We start from the raw sequence: 12105 nt of genomic DNA, 5'->3' as shown, positions 1-12105 counted from the left end.
CCCGCGTGGGGCGGCCCTTTCCCAGGGGGGCGGCAGGCTGGGCCGGCGGACCTGCCGCAGGCATGACTGCGGAGGGGACGCTCAGCCCGCGGCTCCAGTGGACCTCCCGCAGGCATGACTGCGGACGGTTCGCTGGTCCCGCGGCTCGGCTGGACCTCCCGCAGGCATGCCTGCGGCAGCTCAACCGGAGCCGCCGGACCAGCGAACCGCCCGCAGCTGCGGGAGGTCCAGCCGAGCGACCAGCGGACCCTCTGCAGTCATGCCCGCGGGAGGTCCGCTGCTCCCGCGGCTCAGGCGCGCCTCCCCGGCATGACTGCTTGGGGCGGCCAAATTTGTAGAGCCGCCCCTGGATAGGACATTGCCCGTCTCTGGCCCCGTCCGTCGGAGGTTCTCAAATAACTTTACAAACAGTAAGTGCTGCATGCTGCTCTCATTACCCCAGGTGTGACTCCGAAGTGAGTCCATCAGTGTATGATAATGGAGTGACACCTGATTGATGCCAGCAAGTGGAGAGCCACATTTGGCTAATTAACTGGTTAGGCACCAGACAACCCCCCTGCAAGGCAGGTATTGCCATCCCCAGATTACAGATGGGTAAACTGAGGCATGCCGCAGTTAAGGGCCTGATCCTGCCATGCCTACATTGCGGAGCATCATGCTAGGTGAACAGTCCCATTGAGAGCTTGTGTCAAGATGCTCCTCAGTGTAAGGGGGATGGAGTCAGGCATGGGAGCGCATGGCGAGTTGGTCACTGAGCTGGGAATAGTTAATTACCCGCGTGGTTAACGATTTGTGCCTTCTTTATAATCAGAACGTTTCTAGCTTCAGTTTCCAGCCATTGGATCTTGTTGTACCTTTGTCTGCAGGGCTGAAGATCCCTGTGTTGTGAGATTTCTGTTCCCCGTGTAGGTCCCTGTCGACTGTGAACAAGTCAGCCCTTAACCTTCTTTGTGTTAAGCTAAGCTGATCAGGCTCCTTGCGTCTCTCACTATAAAGCATGTTTTCCAATCATTTAATCATTCTCCTGGCTCTCCTGCGAACCCCCTCCTGTTTATCAACAAGTCTATGGCGGTTGGGCACCTAAGTGCCATAGACTGAAAGAGAAAGGGTGGCCCAATGGTTGGAGCATCAGCCTGGGTCTTGAACAATGAGGGTTCAATGTCCTACTCTGCCTCAGACTCCTTGGGCGAGTCACCTCGCCTCAACATGCCTCAGTTTCCCGTCTCTATAATGGGGATAACAGCACTGCCCTGCCTCACAGGTTGTTTGTAAGGATACACGCATTAAAGATTATGAGATGCTCAGATACTACGCCAGGGGTAGGCAACCTCTGGCACGGCACGCGAGCTGATTTTCAGTGGCACTCACACTGCCCAGGTCCTGGCCACCAGTCACGGGGGGCTCTGCATTTTAATTTAATTTTAAATGAAGCTTCTTAAACATCTTTAAAACTTTATTTACTTTACATACAACAATCGTTTAGTTCTATATTATAGACGTATAGCAAGAGACCTGCTAAAAACGTTAAAATGTATGACCGGCACGCGAAACCGTAAATTAGAGTGAATAAATGAAGACTCGGCACAAGCCCTTCTGCCGGCCCCTGTACTATGCCAATGGGGACCATAGCTGTATCGTGGATAGGGAAGTGCTTCTGAAAATCTCAGCCGAAAAACGCGGTCTAATTTTTCAGAGATTCTGAGCACTCGTAGTCTGAAGCCCCTCTGAATATGAAGCTGATTACGTCGACCCTTGGATTCGGGTGCCTAACTTTGGGCACCTTCAGTTGAAAAAAGAATTGGACCCAAGATTATTGAGCAGGAGAAGAACTCGAGCCGGGCCCTTAGAGTTACGAAGCGCGTGGTGAAAACTGATCCCCGCCGGCTTTTCCCTCGTATCTGCCCCGTGAGCTGAAGAGCAGGTGGAGGCTGACATGAAATTAAAGAGCAGAACATTTAGACCCAATAAAAGGAACTACTTCTTTAATGCCGGGTGCGGTGAACCTGAAGGATTCGCTGCCAGAAGAGGGCAATGAGACAAATACCGTGGCTGGATTCGGAAAAGGCCAGGATAATTTTATGACTGCTAATAACGTTTGCAGCTATGCAAGCCAGGATAATAGGGGCAATCAAATCTTGTGCTTCAGGGCATAAAATGATCACTCACGGGGATACAGGAGGAATTTTGCTTCCATCTACAATGTTGCAACATTGAGTAAGTACATTGTGGTTTCAAATTTCCTTCCTTTGCTGAGTCAGGTGCTGGCCTCCCCTAGACTAGGCCATCACATCACATCAGGGCCCTGGTCCTGCATGGAGATCTGCTAACCTGGACCAATACACCTCTGCAAAGTGCCCAGGTGAGACATTTTTGGTGGCAGAGCCAGGAATAGACCCTGTTCGCTAGACTACTCAATGGGTAGTGATCAATGGCTCCCTGTCTAATTGGCAGCTGGTATCAAGCAGAGTGCCCCAAGGGTCGGTCCTGGGGCTGGTTTTATTCAGTATTTTCATTAATGATCTGCGGATGGCATGGACTGCACCCTCAGCAAGTTTACAGATGACACTAAACTTGGAGGAGTGGTAGATACGCTGGAGGGTAGGGATAGGATACAGAGGGACCAAACAAATTAGAGGACTGGGCCAAAAGAAATGTGATGAGGTTTAACAAGGACAAGTGCAGAGTCCTGCACTTAGGAAGGAAGAATCCCATGCACTGCTACAGACTAGGGACTGAGTGGCTAGGCAGCAGTTCTGCAGAAAAGGACCTAAGGGTTACAGTGCATGAGAAGCTGGATATGAGTCAACAGTGTGTCCTTGTTGCCAAGAAGGCTAACAGCATTTTGGGCTGTATAAGTTGGGGCATTGCCAGCAGATCAAGGGACGTGATCATTCCCCTCTATTCGACATTGGTGAGGCCTCATCTGGAGTTCTGTGTCCAGTTTTGGGCCCCACACTACAAGAAGGATGTGGAAACATTGGAAAGAGTCCAGCGGAGGGCAACAAAAATGATTAGGGGGCTGGAGCACATGACTTCTGAGGAGAGGCTGAGGGAACTGGGATTGTTTAGTCTGCAGAAGAGAAGAATGAGGGGGGATTGGATAGCTGCTTTCAACTGCTTTCAAGAGTATGGATCTAGACTGTTCTCAGTGGTAGCATATGACAGAACAAGGAACAATGGTCTCAATTTGCAGTGGGGGAGGTTTAGGTTGGATATTGGGGAAAAACTTTTTCACTAGGAGGGTGGTGAAGCACTGGAATGGGTTACTTAGGGAGGTGGTGGAATCTCCTTCCTTAGAGGTTTTTTAAGGTCAGGCTTGACAAAGCCCTGGCTGGGATGATTTAGCTGGCGATTGGTCCTGCTTTGAGCAGGGGGTTGGACTAGATACCTCCTGAGGTCCCTTCCAACCCTAATATTCTATGATTCTATCTCAACCATCTTTTCTCCATGAACACAGTCTTCTCTCAGTGGAGTCAATAGTGTCTGAAGTCATGAATTCTGCTGAATCCAAGAGAAACTCTCCTTCCTTTTTTCAGTCCTCCCTTCAGATATCCCTTGGTGGTAGAAACAAACTCAGGGCAAAATTTCTCCTCTCTAATCAGCGCTGCTCCCACAGAGAGACAAAAGGTAGAACCTCCTCAAGAGGTGGGACTGGCTTTTATTCTCCGCTCACTTTCTCTCCGAGTTCATCCCGGGCCAGGCCGATGGCGACATCATTAAATTCTGACAATCCTTAGGTCAGCAGAGATGCTTTACAACTCCCTGCCGGCTGGCTCTAAATTTAGAGGTCTCAGCATTAGGTAAAGTTTCCTTCCTCCGGATGGCACCTTTAATTGCATGTGATAAGTGACTCTGGTCTGCGGGGGCTGGGGGAGAGGGAGGGTGATTTAAGGAAGAGAAGGGGAAGGTTACAAGGGACACGGCAGCAAGGAGATGGAGAGACGCAGGCAGAGGCAGACAGTGAGAAAGCACTTTGCCACTCCTAAATGGCCAGTGAAGCTAAGCAGCCTGGCATTTCTCTTATTAGAATCTGTCTGGCTGCCGCAGAGATGCCACTTTTGACAACACTCAGGGCACTTGATCCGCTAGCTGATGTAAAGGAAGGCAGTTCCGTCGACGTCAGTGGTGTGATGTGGTTTCACGACAGCTGAGGAGCCTGGCCTGGGTTTATTTTTATGTTGGGTTCCTGAAAATCAAAGGCCAGAAAGGCCTCGTGGGTCACCCATTCCTCTCCAATTACCCGCTGTCTCCTTTATCTGAGTGAAGACAGAGCGTGGCTGCACAAGGACTCATTAAATCCTCCCACTTGACGGAGAGCCTCTTTGCACAGGCTGTCTCAGCTGTTGCTCTGGGTGGTTTTAGCTAAGCTGTGAGGGTGCATATTTCACCGTGTTAATGAGCGGCTTTTCACATGGGTCCCAGGGTCCCGCTTAGGGGGCACTGGTTTGGCATTGATGGCTGGGGAATCTAGGAGTAACTAGTGTGGCACGTAATCAGACGGTGGAACTGACTGCCACAAGAGACTGTCAACCCAAGACAAATGCCAGGCTAGTCTCTACCGGCTGGGGATTTCTCTTGCCTTTGGACTCTTGTGGAAGCCCTACCAAGGTTCACTGTGCTCCCTTCACTCTTACCAGGCACTGAGCACTGCCTGCCCCTGCGATGGGCTTAGCACCTCAACTCCCCCCAAATCGGTGGGAGTTGGCTGGCAGGAGCAGGTCCTTATCCTGCCACTGGCAATGGAAAGAGCATCTGGGTCCGGAGAGGCAGCTGGATCCTGCACTTGCTTTTCTTACTCGCTGGGTGGAAGGATGGGCTTGGGGTGAAAGTGCTGGGCTTGAGCTCAGGAAATGGGAGTTCATTTCCTGGCTCTGCCACAGGTTTCCTAATTCAGCTTGGGCAAGTCACTTCATCTGTCTGGGACTCATCTCCCCATCTGTTAAAATAGGGGTGGGAGTATTGCTCTTCTTCCCAAGTGTGTTCTCTGTTACCTGTATTTAAATTGTCAGCTCTTTGGGGCAGGAACCCTTTCTTACCATGTGCGCGTACAGCACCTCATGTGATGGGCCCCTGATCTCCTTCAGGTCCTGTAGGTGCTACCAAACTCTGAACAATAATCCCCGGTGCTCATGTGAGTGGAGAGGCTTGGCAGCAACTGTCTGATGGTGCAGTGCTTCTCTTTTATTATCCCTTGAACTGACACAACAAAATCAGATCTGGCTGCTTAAACCAGCACAAATCTTCCATGGGGTGGCTACTCAGCAGCTGTCACGTTCCATGGCAGGGCCAGGATTAGGCTGGGGGAGTTCAATTATTTAAAACTCTCACATCTCCTCTGTCTTGGTGTCTATATTTCCTGCATGTTGCCGTAATTTGCTCTCCGTATATCCATCTCCCATCTTTCTCCTTTGCTATCTGGAGCGATTTCTCTCCTGGCTCGCCACGTCCATCTTTCTCCCGCCGTGACACAGATCTATGGATTTTACTCTGGAGCCTCCACCGGGCTGGAATCGGGGGAGGAGGGAGCCGGTTATTTGTTACCGAAGGTTCCGGAGAAGAAGGTTTTGACATGACGGAATGTCTCATCTTGAGCAGCAAGCTCCTGTCATCTGTCATAAGACACAAGAGTGGCTTCTTCCTTTATTCCACTGCCAGCGCTCTCCCCTACAGCGTTAGCATGGCCAGCAATGTCCCTGGGATATATGTGAGGTGAACAGGTGTCTGCTCTGCTCCCCACCCAACCGGCTGTCACTAGGAGAGAGCTCTTCATTTTCCCCAGGTTTGGTATCTCTGACCACCAGGAGCCTGGAACGAATGCTCCTAAGGGTCATGATTCGCCAAAAGAATCAGCTGCCTTACTGAGTGTGATTCCATGTCTGCATGGCAGTGTCCAGGTCCCACAGCATCCTGAAATGGATTCTTAGGGGATGGTCGCTGGTTTGGTTGTTCCAAAGTGGAGAGGATATTTCCAGGCGCGTAAGAACACGAACATAAGAAGTACTGCATGAGACCACCAGTTGCTTGTCCACTTTGGTATTCTCCCACCAACAATGGCTAGTCCCCCATGTTTCCAAGGAAAGTGCAAGAAACCCCACCTTACATGACACTGGGGTCTGTACTTTGCAAAATCTGTTGCTCAGATGCTTCCATTGACGTCTATATTACATGGGTCACCAGATCAGCTGTAGGAGCTGAACCCATCTCTTTCCCTGCCTTCCAACTCCAAATGTGACTGGGCCAGGACTCTGCTTTTTTGCTCTGGTCCACATGGTCCTTCCACATTGTAAAGACTCCATGGCCAGCCATGAGCCCCTGTTGCCTGAGCTAGAAGAGTACTGCAGCCTTAAGTGTGAGCAAATAGAAAGCTCTTATCCTGGGTGCCATCTGACCACTAGAGGGCGACATAATCATACTTAGCCAGGGCATCACATTAGCACCTGCTGGTGACATCGATTTCCTAGTCTCAATTACATGTCCAACTAGCAACTGGGGCCAGGTATGTTCCCTGCTTGCATTAGCGCTGATACCAGTAAAGTCTCTGCTCCAGGCAGAACATGTGAGGTTCTCCATGGAATTCCTTTTTCATCTGCTGCTTTTTTCCAAGAGCTGCTTTGCTGGAAAGATGATTTCCCCATAGGAGTCGCCCCGAGACAGACAAGCCTCTTCTCTGCTGTTGGGAACGTGGATGGACTCTCCTTTCTCCCTGCAGGAGCTCAAATACGGACAGACAAGCGAGGAGAAGGCAAAACTCTTTTGTGACCTCTGGTGCTGTTCCATTGTGAGAGCAGGTTGTGTTGCTTCCAGCTCCCACCCAGCACAGACTCCTCCGGTCTGTGTTTCCAATGGCATTTGGATGGATTCTGCCGCCCCCAAGGAAAGCCAGACAGGGGTCTCTGGAGGTGTCGAGCCTCAGCTGGCCAGTGGGTTCTAGGTGAGTGACTCTGGTCCACATTCTGTGCTCAGAGGCATTAGTGTGAGTTTCGAATGTCTCCGACAGTGGAGTTGCTTAGAGTGAAACTGGTGTACCTGAGAGTAGAATCTGGCCCCGACGGCTCACCTTCTGGGTCCAGGCCTGAGTCCGGACCACCAGTGTAACGCTAACCATCCCCAGAAACTCAGAGAGGCCTGCAAAACAAACCTGAGTTTGCCACTACCCCGGACCAAGCGAGGCTCTTCCTTGGGGAGGCTTTTCAGAGCCGAATGAAACTTCAGGCATCAGTGGAGACAAAGAACCAAAAATCCCTTAGCAGCTTCCCCTGCCTTTTCCTATTCTCCCTCTGCCAGAAACGAGCACTCAGTGAAACTTTCCCTCCTGTCTCTGCTGTGACAGAAGTGCCTGGGTGAGTTTTTGTCGGCTGTGGCGAATTCGGCTTAGGGACATCAATGCAGGTGCGGCATCGGGAATATCTGACGGATTTGTACTCGCAGAGGGAAGCGCTTGGAGGGGAATGTCGCCAGGAGAGGAAAGGAAATGTGCTTCCCGCTGTTTGTGTGGAGGTGGGCAAGACGCCCCGGGAGGTTCGTGTGAGCGGGAGATAACGCGCTTCCCCGGGTGGCTGACGGCATGAGGAAAAAGCACCTCCCCAGACACATGCACTATCTCCCAGCAGCACAAACACACACCTTGGGGCATCGCTTAATTAGCGCAGGCACAAGACACGCAGCTGCCGGAATGAATTCTCTTCCATTGAGGTTCTTATGCCGCGCCCACGACCGTCGTATCTGAGGGCACGTCCACATTGCAGCCAGAGGGTGTGTACTCTCGCTAGCTCTCTCAAAATAGCAGTGAGGATGCTGCGACACGCGGGCTTCGCTGCGGGCTGCACAGGTGAGTTCCTAGCGGGTGACGTGTGCTTGTGCAGTCCTCCCCGAAGCCCGCACCACAGCGACCGCCCTTCTGTTTGGAGCGTGGGTACGTCTACACGAGCCATTCCCGGCCCCCCGGCTGCAGGGGAGATGGACCCTGAGTGGCTCCTGGTAGCGGGCTAGGCGGCACAATCAGCATCTGTCGTGCCCGTGTCACCGGGAAGAAAGATGGGGGTGATGCTTGAGGTTCATTCCCGTCCTCAGGAGGTGAGGCCCTGCCGTGGGCACCTCTCCCAGTTCTCATTTGCTTCTTTGCAGAGGCCTCTAACCTGCCAGACACCCCGGGAAGACGGAGGATGGGAGCACGGCACGTAGCAAAGGCGGACTGAGGCCATTCACGCCACGCATGCTGCTCCATCAAAGAATCTGGGAGGGAAGGCGAACGGCGTCTCCCTGCTCTGAAGCCAGAGGCAAGGGGGAGAGACGGGCCCAAGGAAGCTCAGCCTCACACCTCAAAGTGGAAGATACCAACTCAGAGGCATTTTATCAATGGATACGCCCAGCTCCTGTAACCTGACAGTGCCGGGGTTCCATTCCATCCCCCCTAGACACAGGAAACCCTGAGTCACCCTGGCCTGACTCCTGTGGTACAATTATTATTATTGTTGTTGTTAACTACAGGATCGCCCAGTGCTAGGTGCTGTATACACACATAGGAACGTAGGACGGGAAAGGGGCCTCCTGGGTCAACGTGTCCAGACCCTGCTCTTGCAGGGAACTTCGTCATATAATCCCATTCCTCAGCTGATCAAGCTCCATCGGTTTCCTTCTACTGCTCCTAGTGGGAGGTTGCTCCAGAACCTCCTAATGGTTAGAAACCTGCTTCTAATTTCTGCCTCCGTTGACTCCTGGCCAGTTTATCCCCATCTATTCTGGGGCCAGTGTTGTCCTTTAGCAGGGGTTCCCTCCCTGATGTGTTTATGGAGAGCGATCAGCCTTCGCTTTGCTGGGTGAGACAGCCCAAGCTATTTCAGTCCCCTCCGGTGAGACAGGCTCTCCATCCCCCTGATCATCCGAGAGACAGCGCCTGCCCCAAAGAGCCTGCACTCGAAAAGGACAAAATGCAGGCGTGGAAACAGGCACCAGGTGGTGGAAGTGCCATGCACAAAGGTCCTGACTCCCTAGTCGGTGCCCTGCCACCAGACAGCATTGCCTCCCCGGTATGCTGGAGTGACTGCACGGGGGATGTTCACAGGGGTAACTCGGCGACCAGCAGGGCAGCATAGGGCACTTATTAAAACGAAAGCTTAAGCCCCACAGGAGGAGCTGAAGGGGGTTCTTGCCCCAGGCAACAGCAGTTCAGCTGGGCCTCCATCAACACTAATGGATCTTTGCTGGTATCAGGCAGTGGAAGGGCAGCCTCAGTCTAGGTGGTCTGGGTGAATGGTGGTAACCCCAAGAGAGGCATTCACTGCTAGCACTGACTTGCAAGCCAACAGGAATGAATGGTGCAGAACAGCTTGTAGAAACTGGCAGTGTAACCTAGTGGCTAGGGCACTCAGCTGCGACTCAGGAGAGCTGGCTTCCGCTCCTGGCTGTGCCAGTGGCCACTGGGCAAGTTGTTTCCCTTCTCTGATCCCCCTTCCTGCCCCTTGTCTTATCTATTTAGGCTGTAAGCTCTTTGGGGCAGGGACTGTCTCTCTCACTACATGTGTGTACAGCGCCTAGCGCAGTGGAGCCTTGTTCTCAGTCCGGGCCTCTAGGCACTCCTGTGCTATAAATAATCATAACTGGGCCATTTGTTTTCCTGGCATAGTCAGAAAAACGTCCCAAGCGAAACAGAACGACTCCATAATGTTCCCAGCTAACCGCCGGGGAGAGGCGCTACTCTGGGAAATCATACGTTTGTCGGGAGACAAGTGGAGCAGAAAATCTTTTTGGTAAGAACCGAAGGGCCTTCCCAAAATGTAACTGCCTGGTATGGAAGAGAAACATTGAATCACTATCAGAGGGGTAGCTGTGTTAGTCCGTATCCACAAAAACAATGAGGAGTCCAGTGGCACCTTAAAGCCTAACAGATTTATTTGAGCATAAGCTTTTGTGTCGAAGTGGGTTTTTTACCCACAGAAGTTCATGCCCAAATAAATCTGTTAGTCTTTAAAGTGCCACCGGCCTCCTCGTTGTTTTTATTGAATCACTGGGAAGTCAGCACCCAGCCGAGGGTAAACAGATTAATGCTCCTTGCGCTCAGAAGACAATGGCAGTCGTGCTGACTGCTCTTTCAAACCAGAACGCTCCAAACTAAAGCCCAGGAGATGCCTTTCAGGAGACTGCCGAGCAGAACAATCTGCTTGTTTTGTGGTTGCTAATTTATTTTATTGGGGGGGGGGAACCTTTAAAATCAAGCGTGTTTGTCAAACGGAACTGTTCCATCTCTGGAAATCCAGCTAGCAATTCTCACCGCGGGTAAAACACCAGGCCAAATCCCCAGCTGGTGTAAATTGACGTGGCTTCTTGGATTTCACGGGCACTACACGGATTTACACCAGCTGGGACTAGCCCGTGGCAACCCCACCTGTTGTAAGGCCTCTACAAGCGGGGATGACTATTAATGGGGACTGTTCTGCCTTATGAGCAAAAGCCGAGAGACGTTTTCCAGGGGCTGATCCTACGCCGAATATAGCGCCTGGCAAATTAAGCATAGGGGTCAGGCCCCACTTCTGTCTGTAGATGCGGCCCAGCGGAGGTATTGGGTCAGTACGGACAGAGGGGGAAGAGCGCCCCCTACTGAGTCATCGCCTGCACTGCCTGCAACAGCGGCTGGGATTTCCCTGGGGCATCTCCCATCCCGCTGCTGAACAAACACCCCGATCAGGGTGTGGTATCTGGTGAAAGCACAGCCCGAGGCTGACGTGCTAGTCGCAGGAATGCTGTGATACCAGTCAGAGGGCCCCGGCGGTCCCGAGCCGCCCATCAGCGGGCACCGGCGGTCTCATGACTCCAGAGAGCGCCACCATTTCCCTGCCACCGATCAGAGTGTGAGCCCAGAGAGCGCCGATGGTCTCACCCCGCTAATGAGAGAGCTAGCTAGTTCTGCTACCGCCAATCCCTGAGACCAGCACCCTAGAAACGAGGGCCCTGGAGCTCGCATTTAAAGAGCCACTCGCTCACAAGAGAAGGAGTCTCTGGGCGTTGTTTCTATTTTGCTCTAAGCAGTGGTCAGGCTTCCCCTCCCGCTGCCCAGAGGGGATGGAAGCGGCATGTGAACAGGCTCTCACAGGCCGGGGAAAGAGGCGAGTGTGCTGATTTACTGGCCCATAAAGGACGGGGGCCACCAGGGACACACCAGGGGAACGGATGAAGGCGCAGGGGGGCTGACGATGCGTTCCGAGATGTGTCTCTCTCCCCCAAGCGAGCGAATGGCCTGGGAGAGGCAACCCACGGGTGGGGGTGGAGAGAGAGGAGAAATTTACGAGCCCTCGTAAAAAGTTTTCTGCGCGGCTGTAATTAATGGGCGGGAGGGGCCGGCTTGCGCGGGAAGGTGGAAGCCTGCAGCAGAGGGGCTGCACATGCCACGGAGCAGCTGCCACATAAAAGGAGCCGTTGCTACAGATGCGGCAGTTTGCGTTTATCTCTCCTGTCAGTTGGGGCCCCGGCTCGGCTGCTGTTATTGCTCAGTTCAATAGTTAATTTTCACATAAACCAGAGGGTTGGCGCTTTCTTTTTTCTTACCCCCTTTTGTTTTTTGGTTTGTTTTTTTTTAATTCTCTCTGGCGACGCCTCCGATCTGCCTAAAAGCTTTAAATGTACAGCTTGCCGCACGGCGTGGCCTTTCTTTCCCAGGCCTCAGAGACTAGCCCCCTGCCTTTCACTGCAGCATCATCCCACTTCTCCTCCCCTCCGGTAGCAGGCCCCACTGCGCTCCCCCTGCACCGGGAGGATGCCGCAGTGGGAAGGGAGGGTGTTGTCGGTGCTGCGGAGCTAGATTAACGGGATTGTGTGAACGTAATGAGGGGGAATGGAGAGGTGGAGGTGCAGGAGAGTGAATGCATGAGCAGCAGAGGAAGGCGATGGGTGTGGGATCCGGGCAGCACCTCACTCGTGAAGTTTCTGCGTGGCTAGAAGCCACAAAAACACGCTGGGGCTGTCACCATTACCCAAGCTGTGGGCTTTGGCTCCGGAATCGGATCTGAGGCCAGACTTTTTCCACGTCCCATCGCGCTGGGATCTGGTTCAGCCCTTCCGGAGGCAGAGCCATGCTGCAAAACTCCCCGCCCATCCGGAGGCAGAGTCAAGAAC

General features: G+C 52.8%; 1 protein-coding gene across 4 annotated transcripts in view; it reads left to right on the top strand.

Annotated features, from left to right (window-relative positions):
• IGSF21 (immunoglobin superfamily member 21) overlaps positions 1–12105 on the top strand; it is a 250853-nt gene that overhangs the window by 205193 nt on the left and 33555 nt on the right. The window lies entirely within an intron of this gene.

The sequence above is a fragment of the Mauremys mutica genome, chromosome 21, assembly GCF_020497125.1.
Source record: "Mauremys mutica isolate MM-2020 ecotype Southern chromosome 21, ASM2049712v1, whole genome shotgun sequence".
Taxonomy (NCBI): domain Eukaryota; kingdom Metazoa; phylum Chordata; order Testudines; family Geoemydidae; genus Mauremys; species Mauremys mutica.
Note: the sequence above shows the minus strand (reverse complement) of the source record. Positions and strands in the feature narration are given on the sequence as shown.